Source organism: Marmota marmota, unplaced genomic scaffold (genome assembly GCF_001458135.2).
Source record: "Marmota marmota marmota unplaced genomic scaffold, marMar, whole genome shotgun sequence".
NCBI lineage: Eukaryota > Metazoa > Chordata > Mammalia > Rodentia > Sciuridae > Marmota > Marmota marmota.
In genome coordinates, this window is record NW_026000142.1 from 24,990,482 (window position 1) to 25,004,464 (window position 13,983).

The 13,983-nt window shown below is 39.4% G+C and overlaps 1 protein-coding gene and 1 pseudogene across 8 annotated transcripts in view; one reads left to right on the plus strand and one right to left on the minus strand.

Moving 5' to 3' along the window:
- The window catches only part of Srpk2 (SRSF protein kinase 2), a 229,314-nt gene that overhangs the window by 997 nt on the left and 214,334 nt on the right, over window positions 1–13,983 (plus strand). The gene's annotated exons all lie outside the window — the stretch shown is intronic.
- Window positions 6,759–7,139, minus strand: LOC107144426 (annotated as a pseudogene).

The window sequence follows — 13,983 nt, forward strand, 5'->3', positions numbered from 1 at the left end:
GAGAAGGCGCCGGGCGTGCGCGCCCCTCCCTTGCGCTCCCGGCTTAGTCCGGGGGTCTCGGGCCCTTCCCGGGAGGGACCGCGGCTCCCGCTTTCTACTCCGGGTGCGGGCGTGAGGCGGCTGTGCGGCTCCCACCTGGACAACCCGGCCAAAGAGGAAGAGGACCCGAGTGTGTGAGAGTGTACCGCCTCCTCTTCCTCCTGGTCCCCGCCTCTCGGCCTTTCTGCTGAAAACCGAGCTGGTTGTCAAAGTGGTTTGCCTCGGGCGTGTTCCTGGCGCGAGTTCAGCTCTAAGACCTGTGCGTTTCGGCGCTCGGGTTTTATTCGAAACTTTCTGCTTGGGTGGAGTGTGACTTAGTGCGTGGCGGCCGCGATCGGGTCTCCGGCTGCGCGGGGCGGTGGGCGTGTGCGCGGGCGGGCTGCCCTCGCATTGTGCCAGGGACTGGATCTGTAGCCTGGTGATATTTCAGAACGTGCCAGTGCCAGCCACCTCCAGCCTGGCCTCGCATCTTAGTTGGGCGGCCGCTGCCTGAGAAGCTTTTCCTGGAGAGCTGCTCGGAGACTGCAGGGCGCCTCTGGGTCGGCCCCCTTTCCTCTAGCTGAGTTCTTAATCTACCAGCATTCAACATTGTGACATCTTACTCAGTTTTGTAGTTTCGCTCTTTCTTTTGAGCAAGAAACCTGTGTGGTATCTTTGGTACTTTGGGAAACGATAGTCTAGCATCACTATCATCTTTAATAAAATTGTGAAAGCATTTCTGTTTGTTTCCTTTGGGGGGTACCCTGCAGCACTGCTAGACTTTTCCTTTTCGTGTTGGTTGATGCCTAGCTAATTTCCTATCCATGGTGGCATCTAGGAAAACTTTCAAAAGTCATTACTTATGTGTTGATCTTTTATGACTGGATTTTTTGTTTTTCATTTAAAACTCAGTATGAAAGTATTTTTAGGGGTTCACAAAATGTGAATATTAGTACCTACTTAAATATCTTTTAAAAAATTATTAGGGAAAAGCACCTGCTATTATTAAGTACTTGAAGGACCAGAGATTAAATATTAGATATTGAGTTCTCTCCGCTTTGTGCCCCCGCTTTGCGGTACTGGAGATTGAAGTCATGGGTGCTTTACCACTGAGCTACATCTTTGACCCCCGCCCCCTTTTAAAATTATTTTTTAGTTGTAGTTGGACAGGACATATTTATTTATTTATTTATTGTGCTGAGTATCGAGCCCAGGGCCAAGCATGTGGTAGGCGAACACTCTACCGCCGAGCCACACCCCCTGCCCTGGCCCTTTTAATTTTTTTTATTTTGAGACAAGGTCTTGGGTCTTGTGAAATTGCTTAGGGCCTCATTAAGTTGTTGACCAAACTTGAGGTCCTCCTGGAGTTGTTGGGATTACTGGCGTGCAGCACTGCTTCTGGCTGGATATTGGATTTAAAAAAATATTTTTTTAGTTGTAGTTGAACACAATACCTTTATTTTGTTTATTTATTTTATAAGTATTTTTTAATTTTTTTGGTAGACACTATGTATTTTATTTTTATGTGGTGCTGAGGATCAAACCCAGTGCCTCATGCAGTGGTAGGCGAGCGCTCCACCACTGAGCCACAACCTCAGCCCCTTATTTATTTATTTTTATGTGGTGCTGAGGATCACACCCAGGGACTCAAACATGCTAGGCTGCTGAGCCACAACCCCAGGCCCTTGCCCCCAATTGAATTTTTAAGGTGTTGAAACAATGGATTTGCTGGGCTCTGTGGTGCCCATGGCCTGTAATCCCAGCAGCTCTCAAGGCTGAGGGAGGCTGAGGAAGGATTGAGAGTTCAAAGCCAGCCTCAGCAAAAGCCAGGAGCTAAGCTACTCAGTGAGACCCTGTCTCCAAATAACATACAAAATAGGGCTGGGGTTGTGACTCAGTGGTTGAGTGCCCCTGAATTCAATCCCCGGTACCAAAAACAAAAACAGAACTAAACAAAAACAGCTAGTTATGAAATGAACTGGCTTGACTGCAAGGTAATTAGCAAGTAGAAGAGACCCACCCCAAATACACAACTGATTTGAGGCACTACCATTTTTCACTTCATTTCTTTGAAAAAAGACATTTAAGATAATTGCTTCAGACAGGGGTAGCTCAGTGGTAGAGTGCTTGCACTACATGTGCAAGGCTTGGGGGTCTATCCCTAGTATTCTCCCCCCTAAAAAAAAATTGCTTGATAAAATTTATTCATGTGTTCAATAAGTATTTACCTTAGGAAATTGTGAGAGAGCTTTGAACAAGACAGCTCCTCATGAAGCTTATGTTTATGGAGATGTGGGAGAACCACAGAGGATGACAAATAAGAAAGATAATTTCAGATTAGGACTAGAAAGAAATTATTTTGGGGCACCTTCAGTAATGCTTAGTGTAGACGACATTTGAATACTGTGCCAGTCACTGCTGATTGCTTATGTGCATTTATACTTAGTGAGCTAGGCATTAAGAAACAGGGACACAGTATTAACAACATGCCCATCTTTAGGTTGAGTCTAGGCAGCTTGGGAGCAGAGTTCTTATTCAACTCTGAGGAGGTGACATTTAAGTAGAAGGTAGAATGAGGAGATGAGAGTGTGGCAAAGGCCTGGGGAGGAGTGGGCTGGGACAAGGTTAGGGTGCCAGAGTGACTCAGAGGTAGATCAGAAGCAGGAGTTGGAGTGTGTAGAGCCCCATCGGCCATGGAAGGCTCATGTCTGGGAGGGAAAGGCTCTGGTTCTTTTTTAAAAGAGCATTGACTGATATGTGAAGGATAGGTTGTGGAGATGGGAATTAGAAATAGAAATTGGGAGCTGGCCTGTAGGTGGGAAATGAGGTCACTTGCATTGGATGACGGAGTGACACTAGAGGGACTTCAGGAGACTTGTGGTCTTGAGGTATTCCTCACTTTACAGAGACAGTTCTGCCAGTTAAGGTTGCACAGCTTTGTCTGGATCAGAATTCAGCTCTCCTGATGCCTATCAAGTGCTTTTGCTTTTTGATGAAGTCTCCAGAGGAGAAAAGGAGTTGGTCTAATTTTAAACCATATTAATATTAATATGGTAAAGTAATTATGTGACTGTATGGGATTGGTTTGATGCATTGTGATTTACTTTTAAAAAAAAATTTAAATTTATTTTTGAGATTGGGTAATGCTATGTTATCCAGACTTTTCTTGAACTCCTGGGCTCAGGTGATCCTCCTACCTAAGCTATTATTTTGTTTGTTTAGTTATTACCCAGTTACCCAAGTAGCTGGGTGTATGCCGCCAGGCCCAGTTCAGTGTGATCTACTTTTGTGATTTTTCTACTTGTGTATGCAAGCTGGCTCATCATTAATTTTAGATCGTTCAAGTCCATGAGCTTTATGAGTTAAGTCAATTCTTAGAGACTCTTTTTAATTGTTAGTAATATTCTCTAGTTGAGCCAAAATTTTTAATTTTTGCAGTGCCAAGGATTGAACTTAGAGCCTTGCACATGCTAAATGCATCCATGTTCTACCACTGAGGAATACTTTCAAACCAAGTCAAAATTTAAATCTTGTTATATTGTTCCAGTAAGTTTATTTCGCTAATTATTAATAATACTATAATGCGAGTAGCAATCAGCAGGGAAGTACTTTAGTGTCATTCAATCATGAATTTTTATGATTTAGCTAAATCTTACAGCTTGGTATAGATTTTTACCTTAGGGCATTTGAATATGTACATTAAAAAAAATTAAGGTTCATTCATTTGTTGATCCCCCAACACTCCCCCCCCTCTTTTTGAGGTGTAGAAATTGAACTCAGGGCTTCATGCATGCTAAGTATGTGTTCTACCACTGAACTACATCCCCAAACACATAAGTCTTTTATTGAGATATAATTGCCATAATATTAAATTTATCTTGCAGTGAGTTGGGTGTGGTGGTATACTCCTGCAGTTTGGAGGTTGAGGTGGGAGCATCCCTTGAGTGCAGTGAGTTCTAGACCAACCTGGGCAACAAACAGGCCTAATAAGGTACTTTTTTAAAGCTACAATTCACTGAGTTTTAGTCCCTTCACAAGGTATGTATAGCTATAACTATTATCTAATTCCCTAAAGATTTTACCACCCCAGGAAGAAAGCAGTTACTCTGTTTCCTTTAACCACAGCAATCACTGCCTGCCTTCCTGCCTGCCTTTACTTTGCCTCCCCTTTTTCTCTTCTCTTCTCTTTCTTTCTTTCTTTCTTTCTTGAACTAAGGGTTGAATTTAGGCCCCCAGACATGCTAAGCTAATGCTGTACCACTGAGCTACATCCCCAACTTTTTTAAAAAAATATTTTTAGTTGTAGATGGACACAATACTATTATTTTGTTTATTTAGTTATTTAGTTTTTTTTATGTGGTACTGGGGATCGAACCCAGTGACTTACTTGTGCTCAGATCTACCACTGAGCCACAACCCCACCCTTTTTTATTTTATTTTGAGATAAGGTCTTGCTAAGTAACAGGCTGACTTGAATTTGCCAGCTTCTAGCTTCAGTCTCCTAAGTAGCTGGGATTACCCAGCATATGCCACCATGTATGACTACTAATATACTTGCTGCTTCTATGGACTTGCTTATTCTGGATAGTTCATATTAAATAGAATCTCGTAATATGTGACCTTGTATTTAGTTTGTTTCTTTAGCATAATGTTTTTAAGGTTCATCCTTTTGTAGCATGTTTTGGTATTGTATTCCTTTATTTTGTCAAGTAATATTCCATTACATTGAATAATACCACATTTTGTTTATCAGTTCATCCATTATTAGGCATAGTAGCTGTTTCAACTTTTGGGCTATAAATTTACTTTTGAACTTCTTTTAAAACTTTTTATTTTGGGATAATTTGATTCACAGAACTTGCAAAAATACTGTAGTATTTTCATTCAGCTCTCCTCCCATGGTGGTATCTTACAAAACATAGAATATTATAGACCAGAAAATTGAGATTGATACAATTTATTCTTTTTTTCTTTTTGGGTATTGGAGAATTAAACCCAGGGGCACTATACCACTGAGCCACATCACCAGCCGTATTTTATATTTTATTTAGAGACAGGGTCTTACTGAGTTGCTCAGCTCCTCACTTTTGCTGAAGCTGGCTTTGAACTCGGGATCCTTCTTCCGCAGCCTCCCAAGCTCCTGAGATTATAGGCATGTGCCATCATGCCTGGCACAATTTATTCTTTTTTTTTTTTTTTTTTGGTGTTGCTGGGGATTGAACCCAGGGCCTTGTGCATGCTAGGCAAGAAAAATTTTGTAGTTGTAGGTGGACAGAATGCCTTCATTATATTTGCTTTTTTTAAAAATGTGCTAAGGATCAAACCTAGCACCCCACACATGCCAGGCAAGTGCTCTGCCACTGACCCCAGCCCCTTATTCTGTTTTTTTTTTTTTTTTTGCAGTGCTAGGTATTGTACCCAGGGCCTTGTGCATGCTAGGCAAGCATTCTACCCCTATTCTTAATTCAAGAACAACTATTTGTACTTTTACCAGTTTTTATATGCATTTCTTCCATGTATGTATTTCTATCAAATTTTATTATTTGTGTAGATTAGTGTACTCAAAGCTAGCAGGATGCAGAACTGTTTTATCACCACATAGAATTACAAGGGTCACTTGTAACCCTCTAATAGTTATACTTTCCCCTTAACCCAGCCTGTGGTGAGTGCTCTGTCACTATTGTTTTGCCACTTTGAGAGTGTTATGTAAACAATTATATGTAACCTTTAAAAAATTTTTTTTTTAGTTTTAGTTGGACACGATACTTTCATTTTATTTATTTATTTTTATGTGGTGCTGAGGATCGAACCCGGGGTCTTCTCTTTTTAGTTTTCAAGGAGCTTCAATAATGGCTATACTAATTTCCATTCCCAGCAGAAGTGTATAGGGGTTTCCTTTCTCCACATCCTTGTTAATACTTGTTACTTTTTTTTTCCCCCCCAGTAATGGAGCTAGAACCAGGGCCTCTGCATGCTAGGCAAGTGCTCTACCAGTGAGCTACACCTCAGCCTCTTTAAGTATTTGATAAAAACCCTCCTGATAGTGTGAGATGATATCTTCACTGTGGGGTGTGTGTGTGTGTGTGTGTGTGTGTGTGTGTGTGTTTTCTCCTTTGGTACTGGGGATTGAACCCAGAGACACTTATTGCTGAGCTATATCCCCAGGCCCCTTTTAAAATTTTATTTTGAAAAAAGGACTAACTGAATTGCTGTGGCTGGCTTTGAACTTGGAATTCTTCTGCCTCCACCTCCTGAGTAGCTGGTATTACAGGTGTGTGCCACAGTGCTGGACCTTTCTTCATAAGTTTGTAGCCTTCCTTAGTTGTAGAAGCCTTATTACCAGCCAAGAGTAAAGGTAGAATAGCTTCATCTAGTTTCCTGGGGGGGGGGCGTAGAATCATTTATGTAAATAGTCATTGACAGAGAATTTCTTCCCTTTTATGTTTTGGAGTTGTGTGTGTCTCCAAGGGAACTTTTCTGATTGAGTTTGCATCTTAAGGTATTTTATGTACCTTAGTATAAATTAGCCCTATTTATAAGTCCCCTCAATTTCCCAGTGAGAAGATTAAGATTAAAATTTTATGACAATTTGATTATACAAAATTTATGGATGTAGGTGAAATAGCAAAATTATTCAACTAAGTTAGTTACAAATATACTGAAATTCACAAAGTTCTACCCTAATTTATTTATCTTTTAATTAATTTTTTTTGAGGAATGTGAACCAAAAATGTATTTGCTCATTTCTTTTATTGGAAGTACTCTTCAGTGACATCCTTGGCCTGAGATTCTTTGCCATAGTCCTAACCGGTACACAACCGCAACCAACCATTTACAGGGTTTGCCCTCCCAATCAGTTTTACAGAGGCCTACCCATTCTCCTAGTTGTCATCATCCTTAATTAGGTTGATTTGGTGCTCAGAACAAAGGGTCTCCACCAATTTGACATACATGGGCTCATTACAGTTGGATGCAAGCACACAAAGATGGTCCTGGTGCTTGTTTAAGGCTTCGGCAGCTTCTTGAATTCCACGTGTAAGGCCTTTGTGGATGAGGGTGGTCTTTAGCACTTCTTGTAAAGCAGTATTGACGTCCATTGCACCTCCAGCAGCAATGCCTTCCTCTGCATGGCGGTGTCTATCCTAATTTAGAAAGCCCACTTTTGTTTTATGAAGATGTTTTATTCAGATCCCCCACCTTTTTTTTTTTTTGGGTGGTGTCAGGAATTAAATCCTGGGCATCCTGTATGCGAGGAAAACATTCCACAATTGAGCTACATACGTCCGACCCTTATTCTGACATTTTTCATTTGCAACATAAATGATTAATATCCTTAGTAATGCTTTTTGAATCATTTAAATGGCTTTGCACTTTATTTTTTAAAATGGTAAGTTTACAGAAAAATACAAAGAAAGCACATGATACATATTTCAGTCCATACTGCTAGGAGATACAGCATGTCTTGAATCCATACATGATGTTGATACTAGATATTTTTCATTCTCTCTCTCTCTCTCTCTCTCTCTCTCTCTCTCTCTCTCTCACACACACACACACACACACACACATATTGTTGTAGTATTGGGGATTGAACCCAGGGGTGGTTTAGCACTAAACTAGATTCCTGGCCCTTTTTGTGTTTTATTTTGAGACAGTCTTGCTAAGTTGTCCAAGGTGGCCTCAAACTTGTGATTCTCCTGCCTCAACCTCCTGAGTGGCTATGTTTACAGGTGTGTGCCACTTTGCCCTTCTATGTTTTATATATCTTATATTTTTGCAAATTAAGTGTTTACGAAACAATGGGAGAGTTTTTGCTTTCATTTATTTTGTGGAGTTTGTTACTCTTGCAGTTTAATGAGTAACTGGCTGTTTTAAAGTGATTTTAGAAAAAAGGCTAGTGTACAGCATACCTTGGTCATACCTTGGGGAGTAGTTTCAAAAATGTGTTAAGTTTACCGCCACTTTTAAAATTGGTTTTGCTGGGTTGCTGTCTCTAAGTCCCCCACATTTGTATTGATTTAAGTGATTTCAGACTTGAGTTTTTTGAACTTTGGAGCATTTCTCAGCCGAGGACTCCACCAGGCCATGTTCCTCTAGGGATATATGCTCCCTTTGTTACTCAGGGCACAGTTTATTTTACCATCAGCCAGCATAGCCATCACTGCTGTATTCCAGTTGTTTATTTCTCTCTGTCTTTTTTGTCTTTATTGTATTAAAAAATAAGATGATTGAGGGAACGTTCTATTATAAGAAAAGCTTTGTAAAGACTGGAATACTAGGAAACTTTTATTCAAGGGGTAATTTTTTGGAAAAAGATATTTTAAAAATATTTTTTAGTTGTTGGTGGACCTTTATTTTATTTATTTATTTATAGGTGGTGCTGAGAATCAAACCTAGTGCCTCACACATGGTAGCCAAGTGCTTCACCACTGAGCTACAACCCCAGCGGCGGCTGGAAAAAGATCTTGACTTATCCTGAGTTCTTACTTAGTAGATAAATTTTAAGATATGTGGATGTTTTGTCACCTGTGTTTTTATCAAGTTCTCCATTAAATATCTTTATAGTTAAATGATTTTGCTAATGTGCTTAAAATTAATAAGTGGTTTGTCAATTCCAGAGTGCATTTGTTTCATATCTCTTGGGCAAGTTATTAATCTAAACATTTTTAGACATAATTTTCAAGTGAGGGTTTTAAATTGTGTGGCCTAAAAGTGTAGGGACAAGAGGGAATATCTGGATTATATTGTCAAATGCTTTAAACCTGGGTATGTTTAAGATACAATACTGTCATTCACTTTAGCTGGACATACAGTGTGGGTCCCCTAATCTCCTGTGCTGCTGATATTTGTAGATGTATCTCTGGATGGACTGGTTCAGTAGATAGAATGAAGACAAATTTAAGGGTTACAGGTTTAGTTGAGAAGCACAGGTTTAGTTGAGATACAGTAAAGACGAAATATCTGCTTAAAAGAGATTGCTGGCTGTTGGCAGTCCTTACTTGTATGCCTGGAAATTTCCTTTGGTCACTAGGTGCTGCCACTGCTTCTGATATTCAGGGTATAAAGGTTGATGTTACTGTTTCTGCTGCCTGCTGGCTCTTGCAGCCATCTGAATAGGGAATCTTTTTTTTTTTTTTTTAATTTTTTTAGTTATACATGGGCACAATATCTTTTATTTTGTTTATTTATTTTATTTTTTTTAAATATTTATTTATTTATTTATTTATTTATTTTTTTTTTAGTTTTCGGCAGGCACAACATCTTTGTTTGTATGTGGTGCTGAGGATCGAACCCGGGCCGCACGCATGCCAGGCGAGCGCGCTACCGCTTGAGCCACATCCCCAGCCCCTATTTTGTTTATTTTTATGTGGTGCTGAGGATGGAACCCAGGGTCTCACACTTGAGAGGCAAGTGCTCTACCGCTGAGCCACAACCCCAGCCCCGGGAATCTTACCATGTTATTTTTATTTCTAGAATATCCTATTGGTAATTTTTTTTTTTTTTTTTGCAGGGATAGAGGAATGGGACATATTGAGTTTTATCATAAAAAAGATGTTACTGAATGTTAATTGCAAAATCAAAGTAAAATTTGACATCTTTTGCAGATGAAATTTACTGCACATGGTGGATCTGAGGATGCATGAAGTGGTAGGGACTTTAAAGAGCTCTTGGAGCTGTGCTTTTCATCTTTTATAAAAGCACAGATTTAAAGAGCAGAACTTTTGTTGGGCACAGTGGTGTAATCCTATAATCTTAGCAATTTATGAGGCTGAGGCAGGAGAATTGCAAATTCAAAGCCAACTTCAGCAATTTAGTGAGGCCCTAAGCAACTTAGCAAGACCCTGTCTCAAAATAAAAAAGTAAAAAGGGCTGAGGATGTAGCTCAGTGGTTAAGCACCTTGGGTTCAATCCCTGGTACAAAAAAAAAAGCAGAATTTTTACAGTAAAATTTAAGTAGACCTCTTTCTATATAAAATGGAGGAAGTCTCTCTATTCTGGGAGAATTGGCAGTTAACAGCTTGGTCCTAGCCACCTGGCCTGCCTCTCGCCCACTTAGTGTTCCATGAGGCTGCAGCTTAGAACAGTTTGAAAACCCACTGTCTTAAAAGCATTCCATATTTCCCCTGAAGTGAAGTCCTGAGGGCTGAGTTACTCAACAAAAGTCATTTTATCCATTTAGTGTCTCAGCCAGCTTTGTGCTGGATTAGAATCTTGGATTCTAATTCAATGGTCTTTGAAACTACTGAACTGCAGGGAAGATAAGCCATTTAGGGACTGATAAAATTTCTAATCCTCAAAGAGATTAAAGTCTTAATTTTTAACCTTTCCTTTCTTGGGAGGAAAAAACTGCATTCTTTTTCTCTGAATGGAGACTTTTACATGACACATGGGTCTGTACTATTTTATCATGTGCATATTTGGTAGGCATGTGATAGAAGATGCTTTATGTAGAAAATCTTAAGAAACGCTTAATATACAGGAAGATAGTTTAAAAAATATATAACTATGTTTTCTACCTTAAATATATCAGTTTTTAAAAATTTATTTTACTTTTTGTGGTGCCGGGGGTTGAGTCCAGGACCTTGTGCGTGCTAGGCAAGTGCTGTGGCACTGAGCAACTCCCTTAGTCCCAAAATTAATTAATTATTTTTTTAGTATTAAGGATTGAACCCAGAGGTGCCAACCACTGAACCAAATCCCCAGCCCTTTTATTTTTACTTTTTTATACAGGGTCTTGCTAAGTTGCTGAGTCTTTGAACTTGTGATCCTCTTGCCTCAGCCTCCTGAGCTGCTGGGATTACAGGCATGCACCACATGCACAGCCCTATGTTTTAAATGATAACATAAAAACATAAAATTGTATATATTAGTGGGGAACTGTGTAATGTTTTGATACATATATATGTATATTGTGTGATGCTTAGATCAGATTAAACATATGTATCCCATTTTATTTATTTATTTAGCTGGTGATTGAACCCAGGGCCTCTCACTTGCTAAGCAAGCACTGTATCTCAGAGCTACATCCATCTTCCTACCCTTTATGGTGGAAACTTTCAAAATCCTTTCTTCTTTTTGAAATGTGCAGTTCATTATTATTATCTATAGGAACCTAAAAACTTTTTTTTCAGTGGGGGGAGTACTAGGGATTGAATTCAAGGGTGCTCTACCACTGAACTGAGCTTCATCCCCAGCTTTTTATTTTTTATTTTGATATGGATTCATAGAGCTGCCCAGGCTCGCCTCGAATTTATAATCCTCCTACCTCATCCTTTGGAGTCTCTGGGGGATTGAACCAAGTGCTTTGTGCATGCAAGGCAAGCACTCTACCAATTGAGCTATATTCCCCAGCCCTTAATATTTTGTTTATCAGTAGCTGCAAGACTAAGACTTTATAAAGTATATAGCATTGCAGGCATGACCAGTAACAGCAGAAATGATCTCCACTGTTTCTAACTACCAATCATCAAAGTCTTTGTGATCAGATAAATTTCACTTTTTAGAGGATCCTAAGCTTTGTAACTTTATCTCTTCAAGTTTTAAATCACATTATTGAAAAATATGCTTCCCTCATATGGGCAGATGCAGTCACTGAATTTTCTAGAGAAGGTGCTATAACTTCCAATTTCCCCAAGACTGTTTATCTTTGACTGTCTGATAGAACTACCAGAGGCAATTAACCAGGGTTTCAGTTTTGTTTTGTTTTCCCTTTTTCTTTTAATTATTTTCTGGTCTTGCTGGGAATTTGAACTCCAGACCTGGCACGTGCTGAACATGTGCTCTCCCCTATGCCACCAGCATGGGATTCTGGTTTTGATGGCATCACTTATATCAGTGGTAGTAGGTAAGTTAAAAAAACAAAACTGTTAAGGGGTTGGGGTTATAGCTCAGTGGTAGAGCACTCATCTAGCATGTGTGAGGCACTGGGTTCAATCCTCAGCACCACATAAAAATAAGTAAATAAAATCATGTTCATCTACAACTAAAGAAAAGTATATATATTTAAAAAATGGTTAAAAGGCTCAATTTCTTCTTCCTAAAGTAGATTAATAAAACCTATCTTTCAGAGTAAGGAGACATGAGGATTAATGAGATAATACTTATCCTTTGTATGGTACATCATAAGTGTAAGTAGTAGCTTTTTTTGTGTGTGTTTCAGTTGTATTTTTGGGAATTTTTAGAATGGGAAGAAAGAAAAGCTATGAAATTATAAACTTTTATTAAGCATCTAACATAAGTATGCTTTTTAATTTTGGTCAACCTTATCTTTATTTTTCTAATCACCTTCATAAGTTATTTAGAAGAGCTATGTGAACTTAGCATAGGTTCTCAAAGTGAGTTCAGAACAGCACAGTTACCATCAGTTCTAGACATCATGAAGAAATAGTCATTGTTTATAGCAAGTGAACTCTGTCAGGTCTGTGGTTTCACATTTGACTAAGGGGGAAGGAAGGGGATTAAGACAGTGATAAATAAATGGTTGGTTCCAGCCGTTTTTAAAAATTATTAATTATGATAAAATTTTTAATTTTTCTTTCCCTTCTTCTTTTGGATGGGACCCAGGGCCCTCACCACTGATTACATTTCTCCAGCCCCCCCCTTTTTTTAATAAATTAAAAAAAAATTTTAGTTGTTGACAGATCTTTATTTTATTCATTTGTTTATATGTGGTGCTGAGAATTGAACCCAGTGCCTCACACATTCCAGGTAAATGCTCTACCACTGAGCCACAACCCCAGCCCTCCAGTCCCCCCCCGTTTTAAAAAAATATTTGTTTTTTAGTTGTAGCTGGACAAAATACCTTTATCTATCTATCTATCTATTTATTTATGTGGTGCTGAGGATCGAGCCCAGGGCCTCACACGTGCTGGGTGAGCGTTGGGCAAGCGTTCTACTGCTGAGCCACAACCCCAGCCCTCCACAACCCCTTTTTTAAGACAGAGGCTCCCTAAGTTTTTCAGTTGGCCTTGTGATTGAGATCCTCCTGCTTCAGCCTCTGAAGTAGCTGGATTGCAGGTGTGTTCCACTGCTCCTGGCTATTTTAAATTTTTCTAATCATGGTATAAGAATTATAGGTAGAAGATCTAAAAAAGAACTATTTTGGTTTCTGTCTCCTACAGTGGTATTCCTTGTTTTGTGAAATAAATATATTTTGGGCAAGGTTGAAAAATCACTTTTTGCTGGACGGTGTGGCTAATGCCTTAATCTCAGCAACTCAGGAAGCTGAGGTGGGAGGATTGCAAGTTTGAGGGCAGCCTCAGTAATTTAGCAAGGTCCTAAGTGAGTTAGCGAGATTCTGTATTAAAGTGAAAAATAAAAAGTGAACTGCATCCCCAGCTCTTTGTATTTTTTGAGATGGTGTCTCACTAAGTTATGCTATACTGCCTTTTTCAAGTGATAAATAAGTCATTTTTATGGAACTTTGGAGTTGAGAGTTCCTTAGTAGTTGCTTAATCCCACCAGATAACGGGATGATTTAGGATTGCCCAGCTAATTAATGGTAGTGAGGGATTTATGACCTATTCATAAAGACAGACAAGTAAACAACAGTGACATAAAGTGGAATGGAATGTTAGCAAATAGGAGTATAGTTATTGCACTTTGTAAAATTAAGGGAAGAATCAGCCAATTGTGTTGATGGTTATAGCCAAGAGGATGTTATATTCTTTTTTTTTTTTTAAAGAGAGAGAGAGAGAGAGAGAGAATTTTTAATATTTATTTTTTTTTTAGTTTTTGGCGGACACAACATCTTTGTTTGTATGTGGTGCTGAGGATCGAACCCGGGCCGCATGCATGCCAGGCGATCGCGCTACCGCTTGAGCCACATCCCCAGCCCCGAGGATGTTATATTCTAAGGGTATAGGTTTCTTTTTCTCTTTTTCTTTTTTTGTTATGGTACTGGGGATTCAACCCCGAGTCCCTCTACCACTGAGCTATATCCCTAGGTGCCCCCCCCCCCCCCCC